The sequence below is a fragment of the Ranitomeya variabilis genome, chromosome 5 (genome assembly GCF_051348905.1).
Source record: "Ranitomeya variabilis isolate aRanVar5 chromosome 5, aRanVar5.hap1, whole genome shotgun sequence".
NCBI classification, from domain to species: Eukaryota; Metazoa; Chordata; class Amphibia; order Anura; family Dendrobatidae; genus Ranitomeya; species Ranitomeya variabilis.
Genome location: NC_135236.1, coordinates 593,190,879 through 593,209,398, shown reverse-complemented (window position 1 = coordinate 593,209,398; position 18,520 = coordinate 593,190,879). Strand labels below are relative to the sequence as shown.

The 18,520-nt window shown below is 35.2% G+C and overlaps 11 non-coding genes across 11 annotated transcripts; all 11 read left to right on the top strand.

The window, feature by feature from the left end:
* Positions 1–1,513: 1,513 nt before the first annotated feature.
* On the top strand, positions 1,514–1,595 carry TRNAL-AAG (transfer RNA leucine (anticodon AAG)). Its single transcript has one exon. It is a non-coding gene; the product is annotated as a tRNA-Leu (tRNA).
* Positions 1,596–2,551: 956 nt separating this feature from the next.
* Positions 2,552–2,633, top strand: TRNAL-UAG (transfer RNA leucine (anticodon UAG)). Its single transcript has one exon. It is a non-coding gene; the product is annotated as a tRNA-Leu (tRNA).
* Positions 2,634–10,200: 7,567 nt separating this feature from the next.
* Positions 10,201–10,282, top strand: TRNAL-AAG (transfer RNA leucine (anticodon AAG)). Its single transcript has one exon. It is a non-coding gene; the product is annotated as a tRNA-Leu (tRNA).
* Positions 10,283–11,224: 942 nt separating this feature from the next.
* TRNAL-UAG (transfer RNA leucine (anticodon UAG)) lies at positions 11,225–11,306 on the top strand. Its single transcript has one exon. It is a non-coding gene; the product is annotated as a tRNA-Leu (tRNA).
* Positions 11,307–11,537: 231 nt separating this feature from the next.
* On the top strand, positions 11,538–11,619 carry TRNAL-AAG (transfer RNA leucine (anticodon AAG)). The gene has a single exon. It is a non-coding gene; the product is annotated as a tRNA-Leu (tRNA).
* Positions 11,620–12,575: 956 nt separating this feature from the next.
* On the top strand, positions 12,576–12,657 carry TRNAL-UAG (transfer RNA leucine (anticodon UAG)). Its single transcript has one exon. It is a non-coding gene; the product is annotated as a tRNA-Leu (tRNA).
* A 1,267-nt stretch (positions 12,658–13,924) lies between these two features.
* Positions 13,925–14,006, top strand: TRNAL-UAG (transfer RNA leucine (anticodon UAG)). The gene has a single exon. It is a non-coding gene; the product is annotated as a tRNA-Leu (tRNA).
* Positions 14,007–14,835: 829 nt separating this feature from the next.
* TRNAL-UAG (transfer RNA leucine (anticodon UAG)) lies at positions 14,836–14,917 on the top strand. Its single transcript has one exon. It is a non-coding gene; the product is annotated as a tRNA-Leu (tRNA).
* Positions 14,918–15,148: 231 nt separating this feature from the next.
* On the top strand, positions 15,149–15,230 carry TRNAL-AAG (transfer RNA leucine (anticodon AAG)). The gene has a single exon. It is a non-coding gene; the product is annotated as a tRNA-Leu (tRNA).
* A 956-nt stretch (positions 15,231–16,186) lies between these two features.
* On the top strand, positions 16,187–16,268 carry TRNAL-UAG (transfer RNA leucine (anticodon UAG)). The gene has a single exon. It is a non-coding gene; the product is annotated as a tRNA-Leu (tRNA).
* A 1,267-nt stretch (positions 16,269–17,535) lies between these two features.
* TRNAL-UAG (transfer RNA leucine (anticodon UAG)) lies at positions 17,536–17,617 on the top strand. Its single transcript has one exon. It is a non-coding gene; the product is annotated as a tRNA-Leu (tRNA).
* The last annotated feature ends 903 nt before the right edge of the window (positions 17,618–18,520 follow it).

Here is an 18,520-nt window from a genome sequence, read left to right as displayed (position 1 = left end):
TTTGTATGAGTGCGTGCTTTGCTTTTTTGGAAAAGACAAAAGATAGAATCATTGCTTTTTCCTTTTTGTTTAGAGACCTATCCATTTTCCACAATGCACAAGTTTAAAATGTAGTCAGATACACGAAACTTACTCTAAGGAAGCTCTTTTAATGATGCATTAGGTAGCATGGCCGAGCGGTCTAAGGCGCTGGATTAAGGCTCCAGTCTCTTAGGAGGCGTGGGTTCAAATCACACTGCTGCCAGTATTATGAGGTTTTGAGAACCCTTTGATCTAATTCTGAGTATTTTGTATTTCCATGAGTGTGTGCATTTCTGTTTTGGAAAAGACAGTTGAAAGAATCATTGATTGTTCCTATTGTTTAGAGACTTACCTAAATTTTAACAGACTTGTGGGTTCAAATGCCACTAGTATGAGTTCTTTTAAACCTTTTTATCTTATTCTTATAATTATGCTAACATGCAAAATTAGCATATGCTTTAAACCCACTGCTGCCAGTATTATGAGATCTTGAAATGTTTTTGTACTTATTCTTATGATTTTGCTAACATGCAAATTAGCATGTGATTTAATCTTCTTTTGTATTTGCATGATTTTCCAGTTTTCAGTTCAGATAAAGACTGTTGAAAGAATCCTTGCTTTTTTCTAATGTTTAGAGACATGCCCATTCAAATGCCACTGCTGCCATTATTATGAGGTTTTGAGAACCCTTTGATCTAATTCTTATGATTTTGTATTTTCATGAGTGTGTTAATTTCTGTTTAGGAAGAGACAGTTGAAAGAATCTTTGATTTTTCCTATTGTTAAGAGACTTACCCATATTCCAACAGACTTGTGAGTTCAAATCCCACTGCTGCCACTAGTATGAGTTCTTTTAAACCTTTTTATCTCATTCTTATAATTATGCTAACATGCAAAATTAGCATATGCTTTAATCTCACTGCTGCCAGTATAATGAGATCTTGAAATGTTTTTGTACTTATTCTTATGATTTTGCTAGCATGCAAATTAGCATGTGATATAATCTTCTTTTGTATTTGTATGATTTAGCAGTTTTCAGTTAAGATAAAGACCGTTGATAGAATCTTTGTTTTTGCCTAATGTTTAGAGACATGCCCATTTTCCAAAATGTACTAATTTTAAATGTTGTCAAATGTATTTCACTTTCTCTAAGGAAGCTTAATTAACCATACTGATTAAGGTAGCATGGCCGAGTGGTCTAAGGCGCTGGATTTAGGCTCCAGTCTCTTTGGAGGCGTGGGTTCAAATCCCCCTGCTGCCAACATATTGAGGTTTTGAAAACCTTTTCAGCTTATATTTATGATTTTGCTAATAGAAAAATTAGCATATTTTTGTATGAGTGCGTGCTTTGCTTTTTTGGAAAAGACAAAAGATAGAATCATTGCTTTTTCCTTTTTGTTTAGAGACCTATCCATTTTCCACAATGCACAAGTTTAAAATGTAGTCAGATACACTAAACTTACTCTAAGGAAGCTCTTTTAATGACGCATTAGGTAGCATGGCCGAGCGGTCTAAGGCGCTGGATTAAGGCTCCAGTCTCTTCGGAGGCGTGGGTTCAAATCCCACTGCTACCAGTATTATGAGGTTTTGAGAACCCTTTGATCTAATTCTGAGTATTTTGTATTTCCATGAGTGTGTGCATTTCTGATTTGGAAAAGACAGTTGAAAGAATCATTGATTGTTCCTATTGTTTAGAGACTTACCTAAATTTTAACAGACTTGTGGGTTCAAATGCCACTAGTATGAGTTCTTTTAAACCTTTTTATCTTATTCTTATAATTATGCTAACATGCAAAATTAGCATATGCTTTAAACCCACTGCTGCCAGTATTATGAGATCTTGAAATGTTTTTGTACTTATTCTTATGATTTTGCTAACATGCAAATTAGCATGTGATTTAATCTTCTTTTGTATTTGCATGATTTTCCAGTTTTCAGTTCAGATAAAGACTGTTGAAAGAATCCTTGCTTTTTTCTAATGTTTAGAGACATGCCCATTCAAATCCCACTGCTGCCATTATTATGAGGTTTTGAGAACCCTTTGATCTAATTCTTATGATTTTGTATTTTCATGAGTGTGTTAATTTCTGTTTAGGAAGAGACAGTTGAAAGAATCTCTGATTTTTCCTATTGTTAAGAGACTTACCCATATTCCAACAGACTTGTGAGTTCAAATCCCACTGCTGCCACTAGTATGAGTTCTTTTAAACCTTTTTATCTCATTCTTATAATTATGCTAACATGCAAAATTAGCATATGCTTTAATCTCACTGCTGCCAGTATAATGAGATCTTGAAATGTTTTTGTACTTATTCTTATGATTTTGCTAGCATGCAAATTAGCATGTGATATAATCTTCTTTTGTATTTGTATGATTTAGCAGTTTTCAGTTAAGATAAAGACCGTTGATAGAATCTTTGTTTTTGCCTAATGTTTAGAGACATGCCCATTTTCCAAAATGTACTAATTTTAAATGTTGTCAAATGTACTTCACTTTCTCTAAGGAAGCTTAATTAACCATACTGTTTAAGGTAGCATGGCCGAGTGGTCTAAGGCGCTGGATTTAGGCTCCAGTCTCTTTGGAGGCGTGGGTTCAAATCCCACTGCTGCCAACATATTGAGGTTTTGAAAACCTTTTCAGCTTATATTTATGATTTTGCTAATAGAAAAATTAGCATATTTTTGTATGAGTGCGTGCTTTGCTTTTTTGGAAAAGACAAAAGATAGAATCATTGCTTTTTCCTTTTTGTTTAGAGACCTATCCATTTTCCACAATGCACAAGTTTAAAATGTAGTCAGATACACTAAACTTACTCTAAGGAAGCTTAATTATCCATGCTGTTTAAGGTAGCATGGCTGAGTGGTCTAAGGCGCTGGATTTAGGCTCCAGTCTCTTTGGAGGCGTGGGTTCAAATCCCACTGCTGCCAGTATTATGAGGTTTTGAGAACCCTTTGATCTAATTCTGAGGATTTTGTATTTCCATGAGTGTGTGCATTTCTGTTTTGGAAAAGACAGTTGAAAGAATCATTGATTGTTCCTATTGTTTAGAGACTTACCTAAATTTTAACAGACTTGTGGGTTCAAATGCCACTAGTATGAGTTCTTTTAAACCTTTTTATCTTATTCTTATAATAATGCTAACATGCAAAATTAGCATATGCTTTAAACCCACTGCTGCCAGTATTATGAGATCTTGAAATGTTTTTGTACTTATTCTTATGATTTTGCTAACATGCAAATTAGCATGTGATTTAATCTTCTTTTGTATTTGCATGATTTTGCAGTTTTCAGTTCAGATAAAGACTGTTGATAGAATCCTTGCTTTTTTCTAATGTTTAGAGACATGCCCATTCAAATCCCACTGCTGCCAGTATTATGAGGTTTTGAGAACCCTTTGATCTAATTCTTATGATTTTGTATTTTCATGAGTGTGTTAATTTCTGTTTAGGAAAAGACAGTTGAAATAATCATTGATTTTTCCTATTGTTAAGAGACTTACCCATATTCCAACAGACTTGTGAGTTCAAATCCCACTGCTGCCACTAGTATGAGTTCTCTTAAACCTTTTTATCTCATTCTTATAATTATGCTAACATGCAAAATTAGCATATGCTTTAATCTCACTGCTGCCAGTATTATGAGATCTTGAAATGTTTTTGTACTTATTCTTATGATTTTGCTAGCATGCAAATTAGCATGTGATATAATCTTCTTTTGTATTTGTATGATTTAGCAGTTTTCAGTTAAGATAAAGACCGTTGATAGAATCTTTGTTTTTGCCTAATGTTTAGAGACATGCCCATTTTCCAAAATGTACTAATTTTAAATGTTGTCAAATGTACTTCACTTTCTCTAAGGAAGCTTAATTATCCATGCTGTTAAAGGTAGCATGGCTGAGTGGTCTAAGGCGCTGGATTTAGGCTCCAGTCTCTTTGGAGGCGTGGGTTCAAATCCCACTGCTGCCAACATATTGAGGTTTTGAAAACCTTTTCAGCTTATATTTATGATTTTTGCTAACAGAAAAATTAGCATATTTTTGTATGAGTGCGTGCTTTGCTTTTTTGGAAAAGACAAAAGATAGAATCATTGCTTTTTCCTTTTTGTTTAGAGACCTATCCATTTTCCACAATGCACAAGTTTAAAATGTAGTCAGATACACTAAACTTACTCTAAGGAAGCTCTTTTAATGATGCATTAGAAAGACTGCCCCGACACAGAGAATTAGACCAATAAGAAGGTGACAGGGAATAATTATCATAAAATTAATTTTTATTTGATAACAATAGTGACAAACATCAAAACTTAATATTAAAAATGTATATATTATCTAATGATATAGTACAATGCAACACTGTGCACAAATTGAGCCGCTTTATAATAAGGCAAGCCAATTTATATAGAGATAAAGAGCAATCAATGGCATAATAAATCCAAAAATCATGTGCAGGACAACAGTCAAATTTAATACAAACACAAAAACAGTGTATATAATATGTAATAATATATATAAAAATTAATATAAATTGTGCTATATGTAAAAACCAGTATCCACCACTAGGTGGTGCAAGAGACCCAATCCAACAAAGATGTGGTAGAAAAAGTGCTATGTGCAATGACTGCTGACCGACACAAGGGGCATCTAGGTTCAAAGGCCCAGAGAAAGTGCTCCGTGCTATATAAATATATAAGTATGCCAGATTACTTACAAATTACCAGGGATGATTACAGGGCTGCCAGCGGCTCAATGTGCACCCCGACGCGCGTTTCGGACATCCAGTCCTTCGTCAGGGGGTATTCTAATTGCATGATCGGGGGGTTTAAATATCTTATGGAGGTGCCAATGTCAGCGCCCAGCGCATGGACGGCGCATGCGCCGCCCGAACAACCCGGAAGTCCGGGACGCCGCATCACGCGTCCGGACGCACTTGATGGTACATGGTGTTGCCAAGGACACCGAGACGCCGCGACCCAGGCACCCGAGCGTCGGACGCGCATGCGCACAACGCCAGGAGCAACATGGGCAACTGCGGACAAAGATGTGAAGTACAGGGAAGCATTAATAGGCAGGAAAAATAATGTGTATGTGTGGGACACATGAAATGGTGTATGAAGGTGAACAAAAAAAGGGGGGTTATTAAATGATGTGTGTGCACACAACTGTGGTACAATATATATATAATTTATAATTCTGTAGGTGCAAAAAGCTATATGGATATGTGCAGGCTACAATTCATTACCAGGGGAGTTGTGGACAGGGTTTATAGAAGTTGGATAGAGCTGTGCAATGTCGTATAAGAAACCTTATATACAATAGATACATATATATTATATTAATCAATGTTCTAAACACAATATATTTATAATATTATTTATACAATCATAGATAAAATCCTCTAAGATCGGATACGGATGCAGAAGACCGCCACATTGGATCCGAAAAGGAAACAGTCCGACCCCCGGCCACAAACGCCACGCACGGAGGCCCAACACACGGAGTAGGTCCGCAACAGAAGAGGTACGTAAATAAAATACCTGGGTAATAAAAGCAAACGTTAAAAACAACATAGTGAAGACAATATACAGAAAAAATTATACAGAAAAATTATTAAAAAAATTACGATCATGGAATTAAAATTATAAATATTCCATATAGATAACCATACCAATGATATATAGCAAATATTTTAAAAATGAATAATTAAAAATTTTTTTAATTATTTTTCAAAAATTTTTTTAAAAGGAGCGGGTATACAATTTTTAAAAAATAATAAAAAATATATATATATATAAAACATGTATGGAGCAAATAAGATGGTCACAAAAACGGAGCAAAGCTTATATTTTCGTTGAGGCCATTGGGTGATACTGTGTCAAGCAGCCAAGTCCATTTAGTTTCTAATTGGGCCAAGGGTATGCTGATCTTCCCACCTCTCTCCTTTTGTTCAATCATGTCTATCCCAACCACTTTAAGAAGAGAGGCGTCACAATTGTGATGTATCTTGAAGTGCCTTGGTAGAGTCTTCAACATTGTAGTGTCCTCTATTTCCCTGGCTGCCTGTATACCAAGTACATGTTCTCTTGTACGTACTTTCAGTTGCCGGATTGTCATCCCTATGTAGATAAGTGGGCAAGGGCATACAGCGTAGTAAACTACGGCACGTGATGTGCATGTAATATTGCGTTTAATTTTGTAAATTGTAGTGCCCTTACTATTACTAAATGTTTGTGACCTCATAATATTCGGACAGGCCACACATCTTCCACAAGGTTTGCATCCTGGTTGGGGTCTAGCCGTACTTAGGAAAGTGGAATGCAATGATGGATCACCGACATAATGACTCTTTACAAGAGAATCACCCAAGTTTTGTGAGCGTCTAAACGTTATATCTGGATATTCGCTGATATATTTTGATATTACCGGATCGCTCAGTAGAATCGGCCACGACTTTGTCAAATAATGACGCATTAAATCAGCCTGGCCATGAAATTGGGTGATAAATCTGGTGGGCTGTATTTTATTTCGAGGTTTTACAGTATACAACGCCTCATGTCTAGTAGTATACTTGGCACGATTATAGGCCTTTTTAACTGATCTACGGCTGTATCCACGCTCTAAGAATCTTTCCTTCAGATTATTAGCTTGTCTCACAAAATCTTCCTCATTTGAGCATATTCTCCGAAGGCGTAAAAATTGGCCTATAGGTATAGATTTTATCATTGCCTTCGGGTGTGATGATGATGCATGTAAGTATGAGTTTACTGCCGTCGGTTTCCGATGTAGATCAGTCTGGAGGACATTATCCACACCCCTCTTTACTTCCACGTCAAGAAATTCAATTTTATTTTGATCCCATTTGTATGTTAGATGTATATTTAATAGATTTTGATTTAACTGGAGCATAAAAGATTCCAGGGATGTGACAGGTCCTTGCCAGAGGATGAATATATCATCGATGAAGCGTACCCATAAAAGGATACGCTCCATTGCTGGCATCAGATCAGACATCAAGAGGTCCCTCTCCCACAGCCCCAGAAATAGGTTTGCATACGCCGGCGCGAATGAAGCACCCATTGCGGTGCCCTGGAGCTGCAGGTAGAAGGACCCCTTGAATAAAAAGAAATTATGCGACAAGGAAAATTGTAGAAGTTCCAAGACAAACTCATTCATATTTCTAGATATTGAAGAAGATTCTAGGAAGTACCGGACTGCTCTCAAGCCATCACTATGGCGTATGTTTGTGTAGAGAGATTCTACGTCACATGACACCAATAAGGTGTCATTATCAATATGTAGGCCATCAATTTTTTTCAAAAAATCGCTTGTATCTTTAATAAATGAGGGTAGCTCCTCAACTAAGGGTTGTAATTTGGAGTCTATATATTTATTGATGTTCTCCATAAAGTTTCCACATCCCGAGATTATCGGCCTACCTGGTGGTACAGTTTGGTCTTTATGGATTTTAGGCAATAAATAGAATGTGGGTATTGCTGGTTCTACAACTTGTAGTGCCGAAAATAAATCCTTAGTTATCACCCCATTGTCCCTAGTCTCTCTCAGGATAGCCAATAGTTCCTTTACAAATTTATCCAAAGGATTGAACGTTAGTTTTTTGTAGCATGTCTCACTCCTTAGTTGTTTGAATGCCTCTGCTTCATAGAGTGGTTTAGGCCAAATTACTACGTTTCCGCCTTTGTCGGCAGGTTTTATTAGAATATCCCGCATTCCCTGAAGTTTAACTAGACTATTCCTCTCTTCCCTGTTTAAATTCACAGTATTCGGGTAGCGTGGAATCTTATTGAATTCTTTGCTCACCGTCTGGACAAAAATGTCCAGGGTCGAGCATGAAGACAGAGGTGGAAATCTACGTGAACGTGGTTTTATAGAGTCTGGAATCTTACCTCCCTCCGTTTCGTTATGTTCACGTGCTAGTTCCTCCAAGGTATTTAGTGCCTCCTGTTCCGCCTCTGTGGGGAATAGTAAATTGGTATCTTCATTATGAAAATGTTGTTTAAATAATAATTTTCTTGCAAAGAGATGCAAGTCTTTAATAGCCATAAATTTATTAAAGTTCCCCGTGGGACAGAACATTAACCCTTTGCTCAATACCCCCAATTCTATTTCTGAAAAGTTGTGGGAACTTAAATTAATTACCTTGCTGTTATTTCCACTTCTTTCGGGGGAATATCTGAAGTTCCGTTTAGTTGACACATAACGAGGTTCCCTTTTCCGTTTGGGGGTAGAAATGACAGACATAGAGGTAGAGGCGGAAGAGGAGGCACACGAGACATCACCATTGTTTATGCTTGAAGTTGTAGACATTATACGTTCACGAGTTATGTCCTTATTTATACTTCTGCGCCATCTATAGATCTTCCCATTTGCCAGATCTTTTTGATCTCTCATAAGTTTGTTGGCTTGTTTACCCTGGATGTCTTTTACCCACTGATCCACCAATTTTTCCAATTGGGGATTGATTGTCTCAAATTGTTCAGGGGTAAGATTACCTTTGGCCTTCATAAGGTTTTCATCTAGTGACTTATCAATTTCAGTCAATATTTTCAAATTATATTGTATGAGAAGCTCCATCAGTTTCTTTGATGTATCATTACATATTGTTTCCCATTTATTGATGAATTCCTCATCGTCCATGGGAAACGAAGGTGTAACTTGAATCCTTAGGCCTCTAGGAATGAGTTGCCTTTGGACATAGTTCTCCAAGAACGCTCTGTTCCACCATGATCTTGTTCTTTTATATGTTAAATTCTTTATGATATGAAAACAATCATCATATTGTATACCACCATTAGCGGTTATAGGGTTACCACTATTGCCAAACACTGCATTAATTTGTCCCTGCCAAGTCTGTTCCCTGGTCCTAAAATCCATGTTCAGAGCAAAAGGAAGCCTGTGCAAAACACAGTATATATATTAGTAACAGACACAGAGATGACACCTTTATAAAAATATATATATATATTATCAACGTAAGAATGGAATATAGTATCAAAAGATTATAATCACTAGGTCACCCCGTGTGTCAAATTTATAGTGTAAGACCACTACCTAGAAGAGAAAGACTGCCCCGACACAGAGAATTAGACCAATAAGAAGGTGACAGGGAATAATTATCATAAAATTAATTTTTATTTGATAACAATAGTGACAAACATCAAAACTTAATATTAAAAATGTATATATTATCTAATGATATAGTACAATGCAACACTGTGCACAAATTGAGCCGCTTTATAATAAGGCAAGCCAATTTATATAGAGATAAAGAGCAATCAATGGCATAATAAATCCAAAAATCATGTGCAGGACAACAGTCAAATTTAATACAAACACAAAAACAGTGTATATAATATGTAATAATATATATAAAAATTAATATAAATTGTGCTATATGTAAAAACCAGTATCCACCACTAGGTGGTGCAAGAGACCCAATCCAACAAAGATGTGGTAGAAAAAGTGCTATGTGCAATGACTGCTGACCGACACAAGGGGCATCTAGGTTCAAAGGCCCATACTTATATATTTATATAGCACGGAGCACTTTCTCTGTGCCTTTGAACCTAGATGCCCCTTGTGTCGGTCAGCAGTCATTGCACATAGCACTTTTTCTACCACATCTTTGTTGGATTGGGTCTCTTGCACCACCTAGTGGTGGATACTGGTTTTTACATATAGCACAATTTATATTAATTTTTATATATATTATTACATATTATATACACTGTTTTTGTGTTTGTATTAAATTTGACTGTTGTCCTGCACATGATTTTTGGATTTATTATGCCATTGATTGCTCTTTATCTCTATATAAATTGGCTTGCCTTATTATAAAGCGGCTCAATTTGTGCACAGTGTTGCATTGTACTATATCATTAGATAATATATACATTTTTAATATTAAGTTTTGATGTTTGTCACTATTGTTATCAAATAAAAATTAATTTTATGATAATTATTCCCTGTCACCTTCTTATTGGTCTAATTCTCTGTGTCGGGGCAGTCTTTCTCTTCTAGGTAGTGGTCTTACACTATAAATTTGACACACGGGGTGACCTAGTGATTATAATCTTTTGATACTATATTCCATTCTTACGTTGATAATATATATATATATTTTTATAAAGGTGTCATCTCTGTGTCTGTTACTAATGATGCATTAGGTAGCATGGCCGAGCGGTCTAAGGCGCTGGATTAAGGCTCCAGTCTCTTCGGAGGCGTGGGTTCAAATCCCACTGCTGCCAGTATTATGAGGTTTTGAGAACCCTTTGATCTAATTCTGAGGATTTTGTATTTCCATGAGTGTGTGCATTTCTGTTTTGGAAAAGACAGTTTTAGACTTTAGTTTAGAGACTTACCTAAATTTTTTACAGACTTGTGGGTTCAAATGCCACTAGTATGAGTTCTTTTAAACCTTTTTATCTTATTCTTATAATTATGCTAACATGCAAAATTAGCATATGCTTTAAACCCACTGCTGCCAGTATTATGAGATCTTGAAATGTTTTTGTACTTATTCTCATGATTTTGCTAACATGCAAATTAGCATGTGATTTAATCTTCTTTTGTATTTGCATGATTTTCCAGTTTTCAGTTCAGATAAAGACTGTTGAAAGAATCCTTGCTTTTTTCTAATGTTTAGAGACATGCCCATTCAAATCCCACTGCTGCCATTATTATGAGGTTTTGAGAACCCTTTGATCTAATTCTTATGATTTTGTATTTTCATGAGTGTGTTAATTTCTGTTTAGGAAAAGACAGTTGAAAGAATCATTGATTTTTCCTATTGTTAAGAGACTTACCCATATTCCAACAGACTTGTGAGTTCAAATCCCACTGCTGCCACTAGTATGAGTTCTTTTAAACCTTTTTATCTCATTCTTATAATTATGCTAACATGCAAAATTAGCATATGCTTTAATCTCACTGCTGCCAGTATTATGAGATCTTGAAATGTTTTTGTACTTATTCTTATGATTTTGCTAGCATGCAAATTAGCATGTGATATAATCTTCTTTTGTATTTGTATGATTTAGCAGTTTTCAGTTAAGATAAAGACCGTTGATAGAATCTTTGTTTTTGCCTAATGTTTAGAGACATGCCCATTTTCCAAAATGTACTAATTTTAAATGTTGTCAAATGTACTTCACTTTCTCTAAGGAAGCTTAATTAACCATACTGTTTAAGGTAGCATGGCCGAGTGGTCTAAGGCGCTGGATTTAGGCTCCAGTCTCTTTGGAGGCGTGGGTTCAAATCCCACTGCTGCCAACATATTGAGGTTTTGAAAACCTTTTCAGCTTATATTTATGATTTTGCTAATAGAAAAATTAGCATATTTTTGTATGAGTGTGTGCTTTGCTTTTTTGGAAAAGACAAAAGATAGAATCATTGCTTTTTCCTTTTTGTTTAGAGACCTATCCATTTTCCACAATGCACAAGTTTAAAATGTAGTCAGATACACTAAACTTACTCTAAGGAAGCTCTTTTAATGATGCATTAGGTAGCATGGCCGAGCGGTCTAAGGCGCTGGATTAAGGCTCCAGTCTCTTCGGAGGCGTGGGTTCAAATCCCACTGCTGCCAGCATTATGAGGTTTTGAGAGCCCTTTGATCTAATTCTGAGGATTTTGTATTTCCATGAGTGTGTGCATTTCTGTTTTGGAAAAGACAGTTGAAAGAATCATTGATTGTTCCTATTGTTTAGAGACTTACCTAAATTTTAACAGACTTGTGGGTTCAAATGCCACTAGTATGAGTTCTTTTAAACCTTTTTATCTTATTCTTATAATTATGCTAACATGCAAAATTAGCATATGCTTTAAACCCACTGCTGCCAGTATTATGAGATCTTGAAATGTTTTTGTACTTATTCTTATGATTTTGCTAACATGCAAATTAGCATGTGATTTAATCTTCTTTTGTATTTGCATGATTTTCCAGTTTTCAGTTCAGATAAAGACTGTTGAAAGAATCCTTGCTTTTTTCTAATGTTTAGAGACATGCCCATTCAAATCCCACTGCTGCCATTATTATGAGGTTTTGAGAACCCTTTGATCTAATTCTTATGATTTTGTATTTTCATGAGTGTGTTAATTTCTGTTTAGGAAGAGACAGTTGAAAGAATCTCTGATTTTTCCTATTGTTAAGAGACTTACCCATATTCCAACAGACTTGTGAGTTCAAATCCCACTGCTGCCACTAGTATGAGTTCTTTTAAACCTTTTTATCTCATTCTTATAATTATGCTAACATGCAAAATTAGCATATGCTTTAATCTCACTGCTGCCAGTATAATGAGATCTTGAAATGTTTTTGTACTTATTCTTATGATTTTGCTAGCATGCAAATTAGCATGTGATATAATCTTCTTTTGTATTTGTATGATTTAGCAGTTTTCAGTTAAGATAAAGACCGTTGATAGAATCTTTGTTTTTGCCTAATGTTTAGAGACATGCCCATTTTCCAAAATGTACTAATTTTAAATGTTGTCAAATGTACTTCACTTTCTCTAAGGAAGCTTAATTAACCATACTGTTTAAGGTAGCATGGCCGAGTGGTCTAAGGCGCTGGATTTAGGCTCCAGTCTCTTTGGAGGCGTGGGTTCAAATCCCACTGCTGCCAACATATTGAGGTTTTGAAAACCTTTTCAGCTTATATTTATGATTTTGCTAATAGAAAAATTAGCATATTTTTGTATGAGTGCGTGCTTTGCTTTTTTGGAAAAGACAAAAGATAGAATCATTGCTTTTTCCTTTTTGTTTAGAGACCTATCCATTTTCCACAATGCACAAGTTTAAAATGTAGTCAGATACACTAAACTTACTCTAAGGAAGCTCTTTTAATGACGCATTAGGTAGCATGGCCGAGCGGTCTAAGGTGCTGGATTAAGGCTCCAGTCTCTTCGGAGGCGTGGGTTCAAATCCCACTGCTGCCAGTATTATGAGGTTTTGAGAACCCTTTGATCTAATTCTGAGTATTTTGTATTTCCATGAGTGTGCATTTCTGTTTTGGAAAAGACAGTTGAAAGAATCATTGATTGTTCCTATTGTTTAGAGACTTACCTAAATTTTAACAGACTTGTGGGTTCAAATGCCACTAGTATGAGTTCTTTTAAACCTTTTTATCTTATTCTTATAATTATGCTAACATGCAAAATTAGCGTATGCTTTAAACCCACTGCTGCCAGTATTATGAGATCTTGAAATGTTTTTGTACTTATTCTTATGATTTTGCTAACATGCAAATTAGCATGTGATTTAATCTTCTTTTGTATTTGCATGATTTTCCAGTTTTCAGTTCAGATAAAGACTGTTGAAAGAATCCTTGCTTTTTTCTAATGTTTAGAGACATGCCCATTCAAATCCCACTGCTGCCATTATTATGAGGTTTTGAGAACCCTTTGATCTAATTCTTATGATTTTGTATTTTCATGAGTGTGTTAATTTCTGTTTAGGAAGAGACAGTTGAAAGAATCTTTGATTTTTCCTATTGTTAAGAGACTTACCCATATTCCAACAGACTTGTGAGTTCAAATCCCACTGCTGCCACTAGTATGAGTTCTTTTAAACCTTTTTATCTCATTCTTATAATTATGCTAACATGCAAAATTAGCATATGCTTTAATCTCACTGCTGCCAGTATAATGAGATCTTGAAATGTTTTTGTACTTATTCTTATGATTTTGCTAGCATGCAAATTAGCATGTGATATAATCTTCTTTTGCATTTGTATGATTTAGCAGTTTTCAGTTAAGATAAAGACCGTTGATAGAATCTTTGTTTTTGCCTAATGTTTAGAGACATGCCCATTTTCCAAAATGTACTAATTTTAAATGTTGTCAAATGTACTTCACTTTCTCTAAGGAAGCTTAATTAACCATACTGTTTAAGGTAGCATGGCCGAGTGGTCTAAGGCGCTGGATTTAGGCTCCAGTCTCTTTGGAGGCGTGGGTTCAAATCCCACTGCTGCCAACATATTGAGGTTTTGAAAACCTTTTCAGCTTATATTTATGATTTTGCTAATAGAAAAATTAGCATATTTTTGTATGAGTGTGTGCTTTGCTTTTTTGGAAAAGACAAAAGATAGAATCATTGCTTTTTCCTTTTTGTTTAGAGACCTATCCATTTTCCACAATGCACAAGTTTAAAATGTAGTCAGATACACTAAACTTACTCTAAGGAAGCTTAATTATCCATGCTGTTTAAGGTAGCATGGCTGAGTGGTCTAAGGCGCTGGATTTAGGCTCCAGTCTCTTTGGAGGCGTGGGTTCAAATCCCACTGCTGCCAGTATTATGAGGTTTTGAGAACCCTTTGATCTAATTCTTATGATTTTGTATTTTCATGAGTGTGTTAATTTCTGTTTAGGAAAAGACAGTTGAAAGAATCATTGATTTTTCCTATTGTTAAGAGACTTACCCATATTCCAACAGACTTGTGAGTTCAAATCCCACTGCTGCCACTAGTATGAGTTCTTTTAAACCTTTTTATCTCATTCTTATAATTATGCTAACATGCAAAATTAGCATATGCTTTAATCTCACTGCTGCCAGTATTATGAGATCTTGAAATGTTTTTGTACTTATTCTTATGATTTTGCTAGCATGCAAATTAGCATGTGATATAATCTTCTTTTGTATTTGTATGATTTAGCAGTTTTCAGTTAAGATAAAGACCGTTGATAGAATCTTTGTTTTTGCCTAATGTTTAGAGACATGCCCATTTTCCAAAATGTACTAATTTTAAATGTTGTCAAATGTACTTCACTTTCTCTAAGGAAGCTTAATTAACCATACTGTTTAAGGTAGCATGGCCGAGTGGTCTAAGGCGCTGGATTTAGGCTCCAGTCTCTTTGGAGGCGTGGGTTCAAATCCCACTGCTGCCAACATATTGAGGTTTTGAAAACCTTTTCAGCTTATATTTATGATTTTGCTAATAGAAAAATTAGCATATTTTTGTATGAGTGTGTGCTTTGCTTTTTTGGAAAAGACAAAAGATAGAATCATTGCTTTTTCCTTTTTGTTTAGAGACCTATCCATTTTCCACAATGCACAAGTTTAAAATGTAGTCAGATACACTAAACTTACTCTAAGGAAGCTCTTTTAATGATGCATTAGGTAGCATGGCCGAGCGGTCTAAGGCGCTGGATTAAGGCTCCAGTCTCTTCGGAGGCGTGGGTTCAAATCCCACTGCTGCCAGCATTATGAGGTTTTGAGAGCCCTTTGATCTAATTCTGAGGATTTTGTATTTCCATGAGTGTGTGCATTTCTGTTTTGGAAAAGACAGTTGAAAGAATCATTGATTGTTCCTATTGTTTAGAGACTTACCTAAATTTTAACAGACTTGTGGGTTCAAATGCCACTAGTATGAGTTCTTTTAAACCTTTTTATCTTATTCTTATAATTATGCTAACATGCAAAATTAGCATATGCTTTAAACCCACTGCTGCCAGTATTATGAGATCTTGAAATGTTTTTGTACTTATTCTTATGATTTTGCTAACATGCAAATTAGCATGTGATTTAATCTTCTTTTGTATTTGCATGATTTTCCAGTTTTCAGTTCAGATAAAGACTGTTGAAAGAATCCTTGCTTTTTTCTAATGTTTAGAGACATGCCCATTCAAATCCCACTGCTGCCATTATTATGAGGTTTTGAGAACCCTTTGATCTAATTCTTATGATTTTGTATTTTCATGAGTGTGTTAATTTCTGTTTAGGAAGAGACAGTTGAAAGAATCTCTGATTTTTCCTATTGTTAAGAGACTTACCCATATTCCAACAGACTTGTGAGTTCAAATCCCACTGCTGCCACTAGTATGAGTTCTTTTAAACCTTTTTATCTCATTCTTATAATTATGCTAACATGCAAAATTAGCATATGCTTTAATCTCACTGCTGCCAGTATAATGAGATCTTGAAATGTTTTTGTACTTATTCTTATGATTTTGCTAGCATGCAAATTAGCATGTGATATAATCTTCTTTTGTATTTGTATGATTTAGCAGTTTTCAGTTAAGATAAAGACCGTTGATAGAATCTTTGTTTTTGCCTAATGTTTAGAGACATGCCCATTTTCCAAAATGTACTAATTTTAAATGTTGTCAAATGTACTTCACTTTCTCTAAGGAAGCTTAATTAACCATACTGTTTAAGGTAGCATGGCCGAGTGGTCTAAGGCGCTGGATTTAGGCTCCAGTCTCTTTGGAGGCGTGGGTTCAAATCCCACTGCTGCCAACATATTGAGGTTTTGAAAACCTTTTCAGCTTATATTTATGATTTTGCTAATAGAAAAATTAGCATATTTTTGTATGAGTGCGTGCTTTGCTTTTTTGGAAAAGACAAAAGATAGAATCATTGCTTTTTCCTTTTTGTTTAGAGACCTATCCATTTTCCACAATGCACAAGTTTAAAATGTAGTCAGATACACTAAACTTACTCTAAGGAAGCTCTTTTAATGACGCATTAGGTAGCATGGCCGAGCGGTCTAAGGTGCTGGATTAAGGCTCCAGTCTCTTCGGAGGCGTGGGTTCAAATCCCACTGCTGCCAGTATTATGAGGTTTTGAGAACCCTTTGATCTAATTCTGAGTATTTTGTATTTCCATGAGTGTGCATTTCTGTTTTGGAAAAGACAGTTGAAAGAATCATTGATTGTTCCTATTGTTTAGAGACTTACCTAAATTTTAACAGACTTGTGGGTTCAAATGCCACTAGTATGAGTTCTTTTAAACCTTTTTATCTTATTCTTATAATTATGCTAACATGCAAAATTAGCGTATGCTTTAAACCCACTGCTGCCAGTATTATGAGATCTTGAAATGTTTTTGTACTTATTCTTATGATTTTGCTAACATGCAAATTAGCATGTGATTTAATCTTCTTTTGTATTTGCATGATTTTCCAGTTTTCAGTTCAGATAAAGACTGTTGAAAGAATCCTTGCTTTTTTCTAATGTTTAGAGACATGCCCATTCAAATCCCACTGCTGCCATTATTATGAGGTTTTGAGAACCCTTTGATCTAATTCTTATGATTTTGTATTTTCATGAGTGTGTTAATTTCTGTTTAGGAAGAGACAGTTGAAAGAATCTTTGATTTTTCCTATTGTTAAGAGACTTACCCATATTCCAACAGACTTGTGAGTTCAAATCCCACTGCTGCCACTAGTATGAGTTCTTTTAAACCTTTTTATCTCATTCTTATAATTATGCTAACATGCAAAATTAGCATATGCTTTAATCTCACTGCTGCCAGTATAATGAGATCTTGAAATGTTTTTGTACTTATTCTTATGATTTTGCTAGCATGCAAATTAGCATGTGATATAATCTTCTTTTGCATTTGTATGATTTAGCAGTTTTCAGTTAAGATAAAGACCGTTGATAGAATCTTTGTTTTTGCCTAATGTTTAGAGACATGCCCATTTTCCAAAATGTACTAATTTTAAATGTTGTCAAATGTACTTCACTTTCTCTAAGGAAGCTTAATTAACCATACTGTTTAAGGTAGCATGGCCGAGTGGTCTAAGGCGCTGGATTTAGGCTCCAGTCTCTTTGGAGGCGTGGGTTCAAATCCCACTGCTGCCAACATATTGAGGTTTTGAAAACCTTTTCAGCTTATATTTATGATTTTGCTAATAGAAAAATTAGCATATTTTTGTATGAGTGTGTGCTTTGCTTTTTTGGAAAAGACAAAAGATAGAATCATTGCTTTTTCCTTTTTGTTTAGAGACCTATCCATTTTCCACAATGCACAAGTTTAAAATGTAGTCAGATACACTAAACTTACTCTAAGGAAGCTTAATTATCCATGCTGTTTAAGGTAGCATGGCTGAGTGGTCTAAGGCGCTGGATTTAGGCTCCAGTCTCTTTGGAGGCGTGGGTTCAAATCCCACTGCTGCCAGTATTATGAGGTTTTGAGAACCCTTTGATCTAATTCTGAGGATTTTGTATTTCCATGAGTGTGTGCATTTCTGTTTTGGAAAAGACAGTTGAAAGAATCATTGATTGTTCCTATTGTTTAGAGACTTACCTAAATTTTAACAGACTTGTGGGTTCAAATGCCACTAGTATGAGTTCTTTTAAACCTTTTTATCTTATTCTTATAATAATGCTAACATGCAAAATTAGCATATGCTTTAAACCCACTGCTGCCAGTATTATGAGATCTTGAAATGTTTTTGTACTTATTCTTATGATTTTGCTAACATGCAAATTAGCATGTGATTTAATCTTCTTTTGTATTTGCATGATTTTGCAGTTTTCAGTTCAGATAAAGACTGTTGATAGAATCCTTGCTTTTTTCTAATGTTTAGAGACATGCCCATTCAAATCCCACTGCTGCCAGTATTATGAGGTTTTGAGAACCCTTTGATCTAATTCTTATGATTTTGTATTTTCATGAGTGTGTTAATTTCTGTTTAGGAAAAGACAGTTGAAATAATCATTGATTTTTCCTATTGTTAAGAGACTTACCCATATTCCAACAGA